At 49.8% G+C, this 12,225-nt stretch overlaps 1 protein-coding gene across 4 annotated transcripts in view; it reads right to left on the bottom strand.

Moving 5' to 3' along the window:
- LOC146863439 (uncharacterized) overlaps positions 1-4,986 on the bottom strand; it is a 57,129-nt gene extending 52,143 nt beyond the window's left edge. Inside the window, exon 1 of one of the 4 annotated variants that reach the window (XM_085642871.1) lies at positions 4,728-4,986. The gene's annotated coding sequence lies outside the window, so the exon portion shown is untranslated. Of the gene's footprint in view, positions 1-4,639 lie in introns of all 4 variants that reach the window. The other 3 variants (XM_085642869.1, XM_085642868.1, XM_085642870.1) reach the window with 3 other exon arrangements.
- Positions 4,987-12,225: the final 7,239 nt, after the last annotated feature.

The raw sequence follows: 12,225 nt of genomic DNA, 5'->3' as shown, positions 1-12,225 counted from the left end.
CCTTACAACAAACCCTCCAACCACTGCTCCCTGCATGTCCTTCCTGCACTCCAGATAAGCCCCACCCACAGCCCCCTACACTCCTCCCCCTTCCCAGGACCTCTTTAATTGTGTCTGCGGCACGCAGCTGGCATGCCGAAAGCATGTAAAGTCAAGTCTGTCGATGCCTAGACCGCAACCTGCGCTATAAACCTTAGTGCAGTGGCCAACAATAGTCTACAGCCTCTCTCTGGGTTCTCACGCCTGTGCACTCGCTGCTGCAGCAACACACTGCACAACACAAGGAGCTTTCACTTGCACCCACTGTCACTTCTCACACAGGAACACACCCACTGACACCACCCTCACACACACAACCCCCACACCTGCTAGTAAATACAACAAACCATCACGCATACTTGTCAACAGCCGCTCACTCAGCAAAAACGCCACTAAAATCTGCGACATCCTGAATAACGAAGCCCTGGGCATCCTCTTCCTTGTGCAAATATGGCTGACTGCGGAGCCGGCAGCTGAAATCGCTACAGCCGTCCCGGAACGAAACAAGATCGCACAACAGGTTTGCCAACAAAAACTAGGAGGAGAATTGTAATCATCTTCAAAGAAACCATTAGCTGCACCGCAGTCACCGAGAAAACAACCCCCTTCATGGAGTACCTACACTTCAAACTGCGAATCGTGCCAAAGTTCACCCTGAATAGAACCCTTGTCTACCTCTTGCCTAGACCCAGAGCCAGCTTCATCGACAACATTGCAAACTTTGTCGCGCCTCTCACCATTGGTGAAAAAGCCTACCTCTTACTTGGAGACCACAATTTCCACCTGGAGAAGCAGAATGACCAAAGCTCAGCACCAATCCTCGAAAGCCTGGGAAATTTCATACTAACTCAACATGTCACTGGACCAACACATTGTGCTCTGCACATCCTCGATCCGGTCTTCGCCTACATCAAAATCACAAAAGCCACTCTTTTCCTCTGTACAGACCACGACAGCATCTACTTCCAAATCAACATCCCTCGCCAAATGAAACCTGCCGCCGCCAGCCAGGCTAGATGTAACTAGAGTTGACTCACGGAATCAAAATGAACGCACACCCTATGCATGAACCAGCCCAACCCCACTGGCAAACTAAATTGTGACATCAAACAGTTCGACCAATGGACCACAGATGCACCAACTCCCCAGCTCCCCCCAAAAACAACAACCAAAAGAGAACCAGGAAGCAAGCCAGTTGGTACACCGATCAACAACACTGCAAACAACTAGAGAGAAAAGGGAAAATAAATTTCAAAGAATGCAGAAAAAGACAACATTAAAGCAACACAAACGCTACCAACGGCAGGTCAGAGAAACCAAAAAGGCCCAAGTAGAGTGCATAGAAAACAGTACCAACAGATGCAAAGAGATCTTTCCAATCATCAAAGCTTTCATAGCACCAGCTTCCACCATAAACAACATTACTCCCTCACAAGATGTATACACCAACCTAACAGAATGTTTCGCAAAAAGAACTATTGATGGACGGAATGCAGAACAAATCAAAACATTCACCGCCAGTTAAGAGATCTGGGTTAAATCCATCATTCTTTTGCTCACAACGCCACCCCAGTTTAGACCTGGCCATATGCAAATCAGTCTTGACCCTGTGCCTCATGGGAACAGTCCAGCCCGAACTGCCAAGCCAGGTCCTCCCTGGACCGGAAACAAGCATCCTAGGACCGGTTTCGGGGTTTCACCCCTCTTCAGCCAGGATAGCTTGATTCCAGTGGCATGGAGAGCACGGGACTCACGTCTGAGCATACCCGTCCCACTCGGGGTGACAAATGTAAAAAGAACTATTGATGGACGGAATGCAGAACAAATCAAAACATTCACCCCCAGTCAAGAGATCTGGGTTAAATCCATCATTCTTTTGCTCACCATGCCACCCCAGTTTAGACCTGGCCATATGCAAATCAGTCTTGACCCTGTGCCTCATGGGAACAGTCCAGCCCGAACTGCCAAGCCAGGTCCTCCCTGGACTGGAAACAAGCATCAATGAATGTATGACATTGTTCTGCATTCTGTCCATCAATAGTTCTTTTTGCATTTGTCACCCCGAGTGGGACGGGTATGCTCAGACGTGAGTCCCATGCTCTCCATGCCACTGGAATCAAGCTATCCTGGCTGAAGAGGGGTAAAACCCCGAAACCGGTCCTAGGATGCTTGTTTCCAGTCCGGGAAGGACCTGGCCTGGCAGTTCAGGCTGGACTGTTCCCATTGGGCACAGGGTCAAGACTGATTTGCATATGGCTGGGTCCAAACTGGAATGGCATGGTGAGCAAAAAAACGATGGATTTAGGCTCTGTACTGGGGTGAATGTATGACATTGTTCTGCATTCTGTCCATCAATAGTTTTTTTTGCATTTAACAGAATGTTTCAGCAACAAATTCTGGCCCACAGCCGGACCCCACCAACCTTGCTGCAAGCCTACCCATTGAAGACCTCGGAACACGCTGACCGCTTGGAAAACAGCCACCACGGAAGAGACAGCCAACAGCATGCGATCCATCTACTCCTGGGCCCGGACAGCTCCCTACCCCACCACATCTTCGACATGGGCGCCTACCCAATCAGCGAAGTCCTTACCCGCATCCTGAACTCAATCACTATTACAACGTTCCAGAAGACCTGAAAACATGCAGAGGAAAATGTACTACTGAAAAAACCTTCAGCTGATCCCACCCAGCAAACAAATTATAGCTCGATCGCCCTTCTTCCCTACCCAGCTAAAGTAATGGAGAAGATTATCAACAAGCAGCTCACTCAGCTCCTCAACAAGCACCAACTCTTAGACACCACACAATCAGGCTTCAGAGCCAACCACAGCACCAGAACTGCCCTTATCACAACACTCAATGACATCAGGATGATCCGTGACTGAGGAGAAACAGCAGCGCTCATTCTGCTCGACCTACGGGCAGCCTTCCACACGGTCACGCACCCAACCCTCATTAGAAGACTTCATGGTCATCCAAGGACCTGCACTCAACTGGATCTGCTCCTTCCTTACAGAAAGAACACAAAGAATCAGCCTTCCACTATACCTGTAGGAAGCCAAGACCTTAATCCACGGATTCCTCCAAGGATCATCTCTCAGTCCAACAACTACATGACCCTACTTGTAGACCTCATCAGATTGCGTGGCATTAAAATTCTTTCATACGCAAATGACACTTAATTGATACTCTCCATGTCGGAGAAGAACCCTACAATAAAAAACTGTCACCACCTGCAAGTCTGCTGTGGCCACCTGGATGAGATCCAACTGCCTAAAGCTCAACACGGACAAGATCAAAGTGGTGCTTTTCGGCATTGGGACTCCACCTGGTGACCAGAAGATCTTGATCCCATGCTAGTCCCCGTCAACCACACCAGGAACCTAGGAATCGATCTCGATGACAGACTCGACATGTCAGCCCCGGTAAACGTAGAGACCTCCACCTGCTTCCACATCATGAGGATGTTATGGAACATCTTCAAGTGGCTACCACGGAACACAAGGGAAACATGAACACAGGTCCTGTTTACTAGTAGACTCAACTATGGCAACACATTCTATGCAGGAATCACTAAACGGCTCCCGAACAGTCTCCAAACCACCCAAAACCCTGTAGCAAGACTCGTCCTCACTCCCTCCTGCACCACGTCTACACACCTCAAGCAACTTCACTGGCTCACCATACACAAGAGCAGTCAAGTCAAACCACTTGCACATATATACAAACCATTACACAGCATAGGCAGGCCTACCTCACCACACCTCCACCACTACTCGACACCACAGATCTACCAGACGCTCAACAGCACAGGTACCCCGCACACACAAGAAGAGAACTAGATGTCGCGTCTTCTCTCACATGTCCCCCAAAGCCTGGAACATGCTTTCACAGCACATTAGAGCCGCCTCATCGGATCTCAAGTTCCGGAAGAAGCTGAAGACCTGGCCCTTCAATTGATCTCCACCAGGTAGGGCAGAGCCTATCCACCTGCAAAGCACCTGGATACCCCTGTGGGTGATTAGAGCACTATACAAATAGGAATAACATAACATCCCAGAGATAAATTAAACTAACATACGCAGTCAGTGCTCAGCTTGAAAACCTGAGTTGAACCCGGCTCTCGAGGACCGACCTTGGACACCAGGGGGTTTGCGGACACATAATCAGTGAAGTGAGGGGTGAGTTTAGGGTGGGACTGATAGGGTTTAAAGAAAGGAAAGAGGATGGGCTGGAATTTACTTAATAGCAAATGCACTTTGGGATTTGCCCTCCGGTTCCATGGAACGACCTCCCCCAACTCATCAGAGTCTCCGCCTCACTTCTGGAGTGCTACAAAAAGCTGAGGACCTGGCTTCTCGTATAAGCACCTTGGGGACCACACACCTGCCCAAGCGCCTAGATAGCCTCTTGGGAGATTAGTGCGCTATACAATGCAACATAACATCTCCATTGACCAAGCTCAGAAAAAAATCAAGCTGTAATGGTTTTAGAAGAGCCAGTTTCTGGTTGGAACTGATTGGCCATCCTAATTTCGAGCCTGGGCTTTAAATGTAACCACGTCACTGATGTGGTAAGAAAAAAACACAACGCTCACCTTTAAGGGCAACTCTGTTCTAGGCAAAACGGCTTCACAAAATAGCCATGTGCAGAGAAACCCCCAGGAGGAAAGAGGAGCTACTCACGGTCTGTGCTTCCGGGATCGCCGCTTCCGAGGCTGTCAAAGTCTCCTCTCTCCTGACTTCCTGTGCTGCACGCCCCGGCCCCCCCCCCCCTCGCGGAGGAGGGAGGGAGGGCAGTCCTGGCCCTGAGCTGAGAGCGTGGGCTGGGCTATGGAGCAGGAGGGATGCTGGAGCAGGGAGGGCAGTCCTCGCCCTGGGCCGAGAGCCAAGGCTGGGCCATGAGCAGGAGGGATACTGGAGCAGGGAGGGAAGTCCTCGCCCTGGGCCGAGAGCCAGGGATGGGCCGTGCTGAATGAAGTCACAGCCTCTCTGCGTCCTCTGACATTATCATACTCCCTCCCTCTGTTTATTCAGTGACTGTGGAGTGTTTGGCCAGGCGTGCGTCCCGCAGAACGAAAATAGGACACCGTTTTGTTTACTTTCTGAACTATTCATTGCATGTTGAGTCAGTGTTAGCAAGGACTCGGCGGTTAGTGGAACATCTGATGCATTCTGGGAGTTGTAGTCCTGTTTATATTCTGCTGTTCTATTTAAACTAAGACAAGCCATGACTTGTAAAAGGAAACCCCACACGGAGCAGTGGGTCCTGGGGGCATGGAGTCATCTGGTGATGTTAACTGGCAAATAACTCTTCTTGACTTTCATTTGATAACCCCATGCACTAGAGATCTATTATTATAAAGCTAAACATATGAGGAGATTAGCTGTTCAGGGGCTGTAATACATAAAGTGCCCCGGGGGCACAACAGGCGTTTGCGCCTTCTTTGCGTTCCCCCCGGGGCACATCGTATTACCGAAGGGGTTGCAAACGCTTGTGCGGCTCCTTCTGTAATACCAATAGCGCTGGTGCAAATCTTCAAGGGGGGGTGTTTCTTCATTTGCATGGGGGTGTGGCCAATGCAAATGAGGGAATCCCTTTGCCTCTGCTCTGCCCTGTATTACTGGGCACATAGGCAAAGAAGTCCACAGGACGTGCCCGTGCCACTCCTGAGAGCAGCACTCTGCAGGGGGTAGAGGGGGTCCCATGGACCCCCCAGACATCCTTTTGAAGGCGGGTGCAGCCACTGACTGCACCCACCTGCAAGGGGATCTCTATTCTTCATAAATGTGCAGGCGGGTTGCCGACTCGTATTTCATGGGAATGCGTTGCCCCCAGGGCAGCATGAGCTCGCGGCTGCCCGGTTGGCAGCGCATTCCCATTAATGCAGCCCATTTTCCTTTATTGCACTGGGTGGAAGGTGTGCCTGGCATAATGAAGGAAAATGCACTGCATGTGTATTGCGGCCACAGGTTCTATGCTTTCTGGTACATGTAGTTTTGAAAAAGGCACTACAAATACCAAGGGCCACATTACAGACAAGGCGCATTTTCATTGCTTCCACCGGGCACAACTTTTAAAAGGTGCGCCCGGGGCAAACAATGAAAATGCGCCCTATTATGATGAATGAGCTGCCCCCAGGGCAGGCGTGAATTTGCGCTGAACTGGGGTGTGCATCCAGTGAAAACAAGCATTGGCATAGCCAATAGGTCTTGCCTTTGGGACCTTATAAGTGTTTAGCCATGCAACAGTTGATGTTGCTGCACCAAGGATATTGTGCTGCGTAACTAAATACTTATAAGGTCCCAAAGGCGAGACCTATTGTCTATGCCAATGCTTGTTTGTTAGACGGACCGGGAGGGTCGGCCGAGGACAAGGGGAGAGGTCTCCGGGGAGAGCCGTCTCCAGCGATCGTACAGACGAGTAACTTCCCCCCCACAGATGTACACCACACAAGGATAAGGTTTAACGTTCTTTATAAGCGATCTCTTAGGTACGATAGAACGGTACAAGGAGGTCTGGACTCAGGGGTCCCCTCGATTCTAGTCTCTTGGTTGGGAAAGGGGGTAGCGGGACAGTCTGGTTACCAATCTGGTAGATGCGATGATATGATGGATAGCTCACAATCCTCGAGCTCCGTGTTCTAGCTTGGACGGGCCGCGGCAGCGCCAGCAGGTCCCGGTGAAGGTGGTTGTTAAACGGTCCGCGGCAGCGCCAGCAGGTCCCGATGAAGGTGGTTGTTACACGGTCCGCGGCAGCGCCAGCAGGTCCCGATGAAGGTGGTGGTTACAACGGTCCGCGGCAGCGCCAGCAGGTCCCGACAAAGGTGGTAATTACAACGGTCCGCGGCAGCGCCAGCAGGTCCCGACGAGGATGAAAGGATGCAGAAGGCCGCGGCAGCGCCAGCAGGCAGGACGATAGTTCACAAGGCAGGGCTACGGCAGCGCCGGTAGTCCGTCAAGGATGAGTTCTTCTCGGTGTCTCTCGACTCCAGGATACAACTGCCTTCCTGCTCTGGAGCTGCCCTAGTTATAGGTCTGGCGCCCTTTGATGTCCGGACCCTCGCACTTGGAGGTCGGGAGGTCCGGGATGAGGGAGTCCAGACACCCAGCAGGGGGGTGGAGCCAGCACCCGGGGGAGCTGGAGGGCGATCGGCACCTGGCGGGGGAGAGCCATCGTCACTTCTTTCTCCCATCGACCTGCCAAGTGGTCCGTTCACCTCCTGGGTGGATGGTGGTGCCGGGATGTCGGGGCCGGGCCAGGCCCAGGGTTAGGGTCGAGCTGAGGCCACGCGGCCTCGTGGTGCAGTGTCCAAGATGGCGGCCGGTCCGGGCGAGGGAGCCGGTAGTGGTTCGGCCCCATGATACAGAGATGTCTGGGGGCAGGAGTTCCGTCTGGAGACGGGGTGCGGGTTGTTTCTGTGGGTAACACCTGGAGGGCCGGGGCTTGGGCCCTGTCATGCGGGGAGGGAGCAAGCCCTTCATGTGGCCTGTCCAACATTGTTGCTTATAGGTGGAGACCTGATGAGCACCTTTCATCTAAATATTTTGAGGGTCTTTTAAAACTAGGGTTTATGACATGACCCAGCTTCCATCAGTGTACATCGATGATGGCCCCATAACCGCACAGACCTTTTATAAATTCTCTCTACTAGATTCCTATCAGTGGTATTTCTATTACAATACTGGCCGAGAACGTAAGGCAACTTTCATTTAAATAATGTCCTGATTAAGAGGATTGTCCTGGTAAATACCATGGGACATTCAACAGAACCTATTCTCCAGCTTTGACATGGCTATTTATTGGTCAAAGAGCTTTGCTAATGGATGACTGCTCCCATGCCAATCCACCTTCTCCAGATGACTGTTCTATTGAGCCACATTTTAGGAGGGGAAAGCAAAGGGGAAGGACTCAGTCATTTACAAATTTAGATTAACAAGCATTGGCATAGCCAATAGGTCTCGCCTTTGGGACCTTATAAGTGTTTAGCCACGCAACAGTTGCATAACTAAATACTTATAAGGTCCCAAAAGCGAGACCTGTTGGCTATGCAAAGCGGCCGTGCGGCCGAGAAAGTGAAAGTGATCGTGATCGAACATCAAAGCGGCCCTGCGGCCGCAAAAGTGATAGTAATCGCTGTAAAGCGCGGCGCGCGCGCCCGCACACATGCACTGTAGCTCTAGGCTGGCCTGGTAGCACTTTTTGGAGCCCTCTCAATAAGTCTCGCCAGACCAGCGCATGCGCTGGGTCAGGCGAGACCTAAAAATAATTGTGGCTGCGCCAGTAGGGCGGATTTCTTCCCGTAGTTGTTGAGGGGTAAGATTTTCCCATTAACTATGTGGGATAAGTATAAGACATGTTATAAAACCCAAGCTCAGTTAAGTTCTTCCATGTCTACTTGACCGACAGTGTCAGGATGATTACTCGGAACATCTCACTGTTTGGTTAATGGGGATGCAATTTATTTGGATTTCCGTTCACATGCGGCTGCCTTGGTGTTTGTTCCAGTGCTGAATATTGAGGTCTTTTAACTGCCACCTCGCAGGCACTGTGTAAACTTGTTTTTGGGTACAGATGTGGCGTTCAGCTCACTCAGTCCCACCCAGTCACCTGCTTTGTTATGGGGCTCCTTTCAGTGGGAACCACTCTACCACAGCGTGCGGCCTATTTGGTTCATTGATCCGAAAGTAATATCCGCTGCTGTCCTTAGGCAAGCTCTGTTGCAGTCTAACTCGAGCATTAACCCAAGCTCCTGCCGCTTTGGCCTGTTTTCTACTTTTAGCGAAACCTATTACAGACGTCTGTGATATGCTTTTCGCGCTGCACGGGACTAGTTGACGTCACTGAGGAAAAACTGTAAGTAACTAGACAGTCTACGGAGAAATAAAGTTCTCTGGAAATTTGTAAGGCAGCGTCCAGAGAATGCAATAAGGCAACATACCCAGCCGCAATGAACTTTCAGACTGGGAAAATAATCTCTGCAGTCAACAATCCAAACAAAAGTTTCATAATTTTCTGGCCAGATTGTTTTAAGACGGGGAGGCCTGCCTCCAAGGGATGTGCTGAAGCGTTGAACTGATGTGAAAATAGCAACATATTAGCAATTCAACCTGCTTTTTCTCTCAGGATAAGAACTTCTCGTATTTGATTTCATGGAAATGTAGTTTTTTCTCCTCTCTGTATTGATACATTCCCAATGAGGGACTGTGTGCGAAACTACTGAAGGTCATTCAGCCCAACTGCAGGTTGGAGGATTCACCGCCAACAATGGCAGCTAGAAAGCATGCAGCGCAGACATCCTCAGACCCATGGTTACCACATTAGTGAACAGCTCTTTGTCATGTGAGGCAGCTCACCCTAGTCTTAAAAGAGGTCTCACCGACCTCTCTCCTGAAAAGAATAATCTATGTACGTCCTTAGGTTCTTATTTTTTTTGTAGGAAAGGTGGCTTGCCTTGGTATGGTAATAATCTAGAAAAAGCCACAGGCAAAGAACTGCAAGTGGAATACTTCAGAGGTCACCTCTGTTCAACATGTATGTATATCAGGCCTGTTGTTAACCTTCTGAGATGTCACGCTCTCAATTTCAATGCCATACACATTTATCTGCATTTTAGTGGGTCTGGCGAGGACTTCAGGGAGGCGATGTAAAAGCTGTAGGGTGGGAGCTATAAGGCAGAAACTTAATGCAGCTAAAACCAAAGTGTCATCTCTGGGGTTAGGCATCTGCTCTCGGGACCTGTCCTCTGCTCTTTGACATTCTTTCTTTTATGGACCCAGTCAAGAATTTAAGTTTTACCTGAGCCTAAAAGAGCAGATTTATCTAGTAGACAGTGTATGTTTTTTAGGTCTCGCCTGGCTATCGCGTAAGCGATCGCTCAGCAAGACATATGTAGGGGCTTCAGAAAATGCTCCCAAAGGCTTCCCAGGCGGATCGGGTGGCGGTTACGCGCACAACCACACGCATTCCATTTGCCACCAGCTACTTCCTGCGCGTGCGCCGCCTCACGCATTCAGAGAGATTTAGTAAGGGGCACAAGACCTTAGGAATGCGGTTTATGGCCAGTGCATGTGAGGCATTCAAGCGCGAAGCTGCCATCTGGCAACGGACTTGAAAGCAGCAGACTGCTTTCGCCAGCGCACGCTCGGCCTCACTTCCTGCATCCCCTCTTACAACAATTAACTTTCGTTATAACTCACACCCCATATGTTCGTTCCCTCCCACCCTTCCTTTGATGTCCGCTTTTCTTGTTGTTTACAAACCATGCCATACACTGCTGCACGCCACACACTGCTGCACGCCACACACTGCTGCACGCCGCACACTGCTGCACGCCGCACACTACCCCACACCACCGCACACCACACACTGCTGTGCACACTGCTGCATTACACACTGCTGCACACCGCACACTGCTGCACGCCGCACACTGCTGCACGCCTCACACTGCTACACGAAACACTGCTGCACGCCTCACACTGCTGCACGCCTCACACTGCTGCACGCCACACACTGCTGCACGCCGCACACTGCTGCACGCCTCACACTGCTGCACGCTGCACACTGCTGCACGCCGCACACTGCTACACGCCACACACTGCTGCATGCCATACACTGCTGCACGCAGCACACTGCTGCATGCCGCACACTGCTGCACGCTGCACACTGCTACTGTTGCAGGGATTCTGCTGATACACAGAACTATGCGAAGAACCCCAGGACCTCAGTGAATTGTGGTGTACCAGAAACTCACCTCAGAACCCAGTATCCGGCTAGCATAAGTGTCCCATTCGTTATCCGAGATTTAGCTCGGCGGTCCCAATGAATAGACAACCCAGAACAAGCGACTCAGTACATACTCAGGAATGGTGGGAATCGGAAATACCTGTTCGTATATTATTCTCACATCAGTCCACAACAATAATCAACAGAGACACGTTGTAAATAAAAGGGGTTTATTTTTATAGACCACGTGTCCTAAGATGCAGTACTTTGGCTAATACAAGCAGACAAATGATTAATATCAAAACCAGCAACATAGTTACAATACCATAGAATATAAAAGGGGTGATCATATTATAATGACAGTGGATACTACCACCTTCCCTTTACTAAGAAGCTAATATTATTATTATGCTAATAGAAGGTCTCTTAGGCTTGAATAGGGGACCCCATACCTCAAAGATCAGCTTAGTGAAATCACATCACAGGAGCATCAGAAGTCTTCTCGCAGGAAGGCTCGTCTTCGGTCTGAATAATAAACATGATGTCTGTGATACTAAAAGCACTAATTTTCAGGCATTTGCAGCTGCGCGTGTGTTATGGCTAAATAGTGGGCCGATCAACCTAGAGTGAAAAACATGCATTGTGTAATAATCCAGACTATTTGTCACACCGTGTACAGACCAAGGTCGCTGCGCAGAGCCTGGGATGGTAACAACAGATTGCTCTTGTGTGAAGCAAGTCTCGAGACAGCAGTTTGTTTTAAGAAATAACATGTAAACGCAGTGTCGTGTGCAAAAGCAAAAAGATGGCTTTCTAACATCTAACGTGGTTATGCTAACTTAACAATGCCTGTACATATTCAGAGAGAACTCACTACACGCCCCCTTGATCGAAGCACTATTTAGTAGGCAAGAAAAGAGAGAACGCAGAGTTCAGTTTCGTCAGAGCAGAACAAGGCGTAACCAATCCAAAGGTTCAGAATGAGTTAAAGTCTGAAACGAAAAAAATTGAAAAGCAAAAGGGGAAACTGTGGTGTCCGGAAAAAAAATATAATCAATTAAAAAAAACTCAAAACAACCATCAGGGAGAAAGCAAAAAAAAAAGAAAAAGGTAAATGCCGCGGCAGGGTGCTGTCCAGGAGCGTCAGGCGCCAAGGACGACAGTGCAGTCAATACATGAATGTATAGGCAGCATATGTGGCAACCGCTTCCAACAAAAAATCATTTGCAGGGCCAGCGAAAGTCTCAGCCATCCAATCCATCAACGAAAAGGAACACACGTGTTCTTCAATCAGCGGAGCTTCCAGCACGATCAGAGGGCACCCGGAATGTTCCTCCAAATAGCTCATAGCCAAGAAGTTGTAGGCAGCTGTAGAGATGTCCCAATTACCCAGGATCCCATGTGCTGCTCCACAAGCCATTATCCGGACACCAGAACAGGTCAACTCGTGAGACACTA

Source organism: Triturus cristatus, chromosome 2_2, assembly GCF_964204655.1.
Source record: "Triturus cristatus chromosome 2_2, aTriCri1.1, whole genome shotgun sequence".
NCBI classification, from domain to species: Eukaryota; Metazoa; Chordata; class Amphibia; order Caudata; family Salamandridae; genus Triturus; species Triturus cristatus.
The sequence above is the reverse complement of the archived record's forward strand: the minus strand, read 5'-3'. Positions and strand labels throughout refer to the sequence as shown.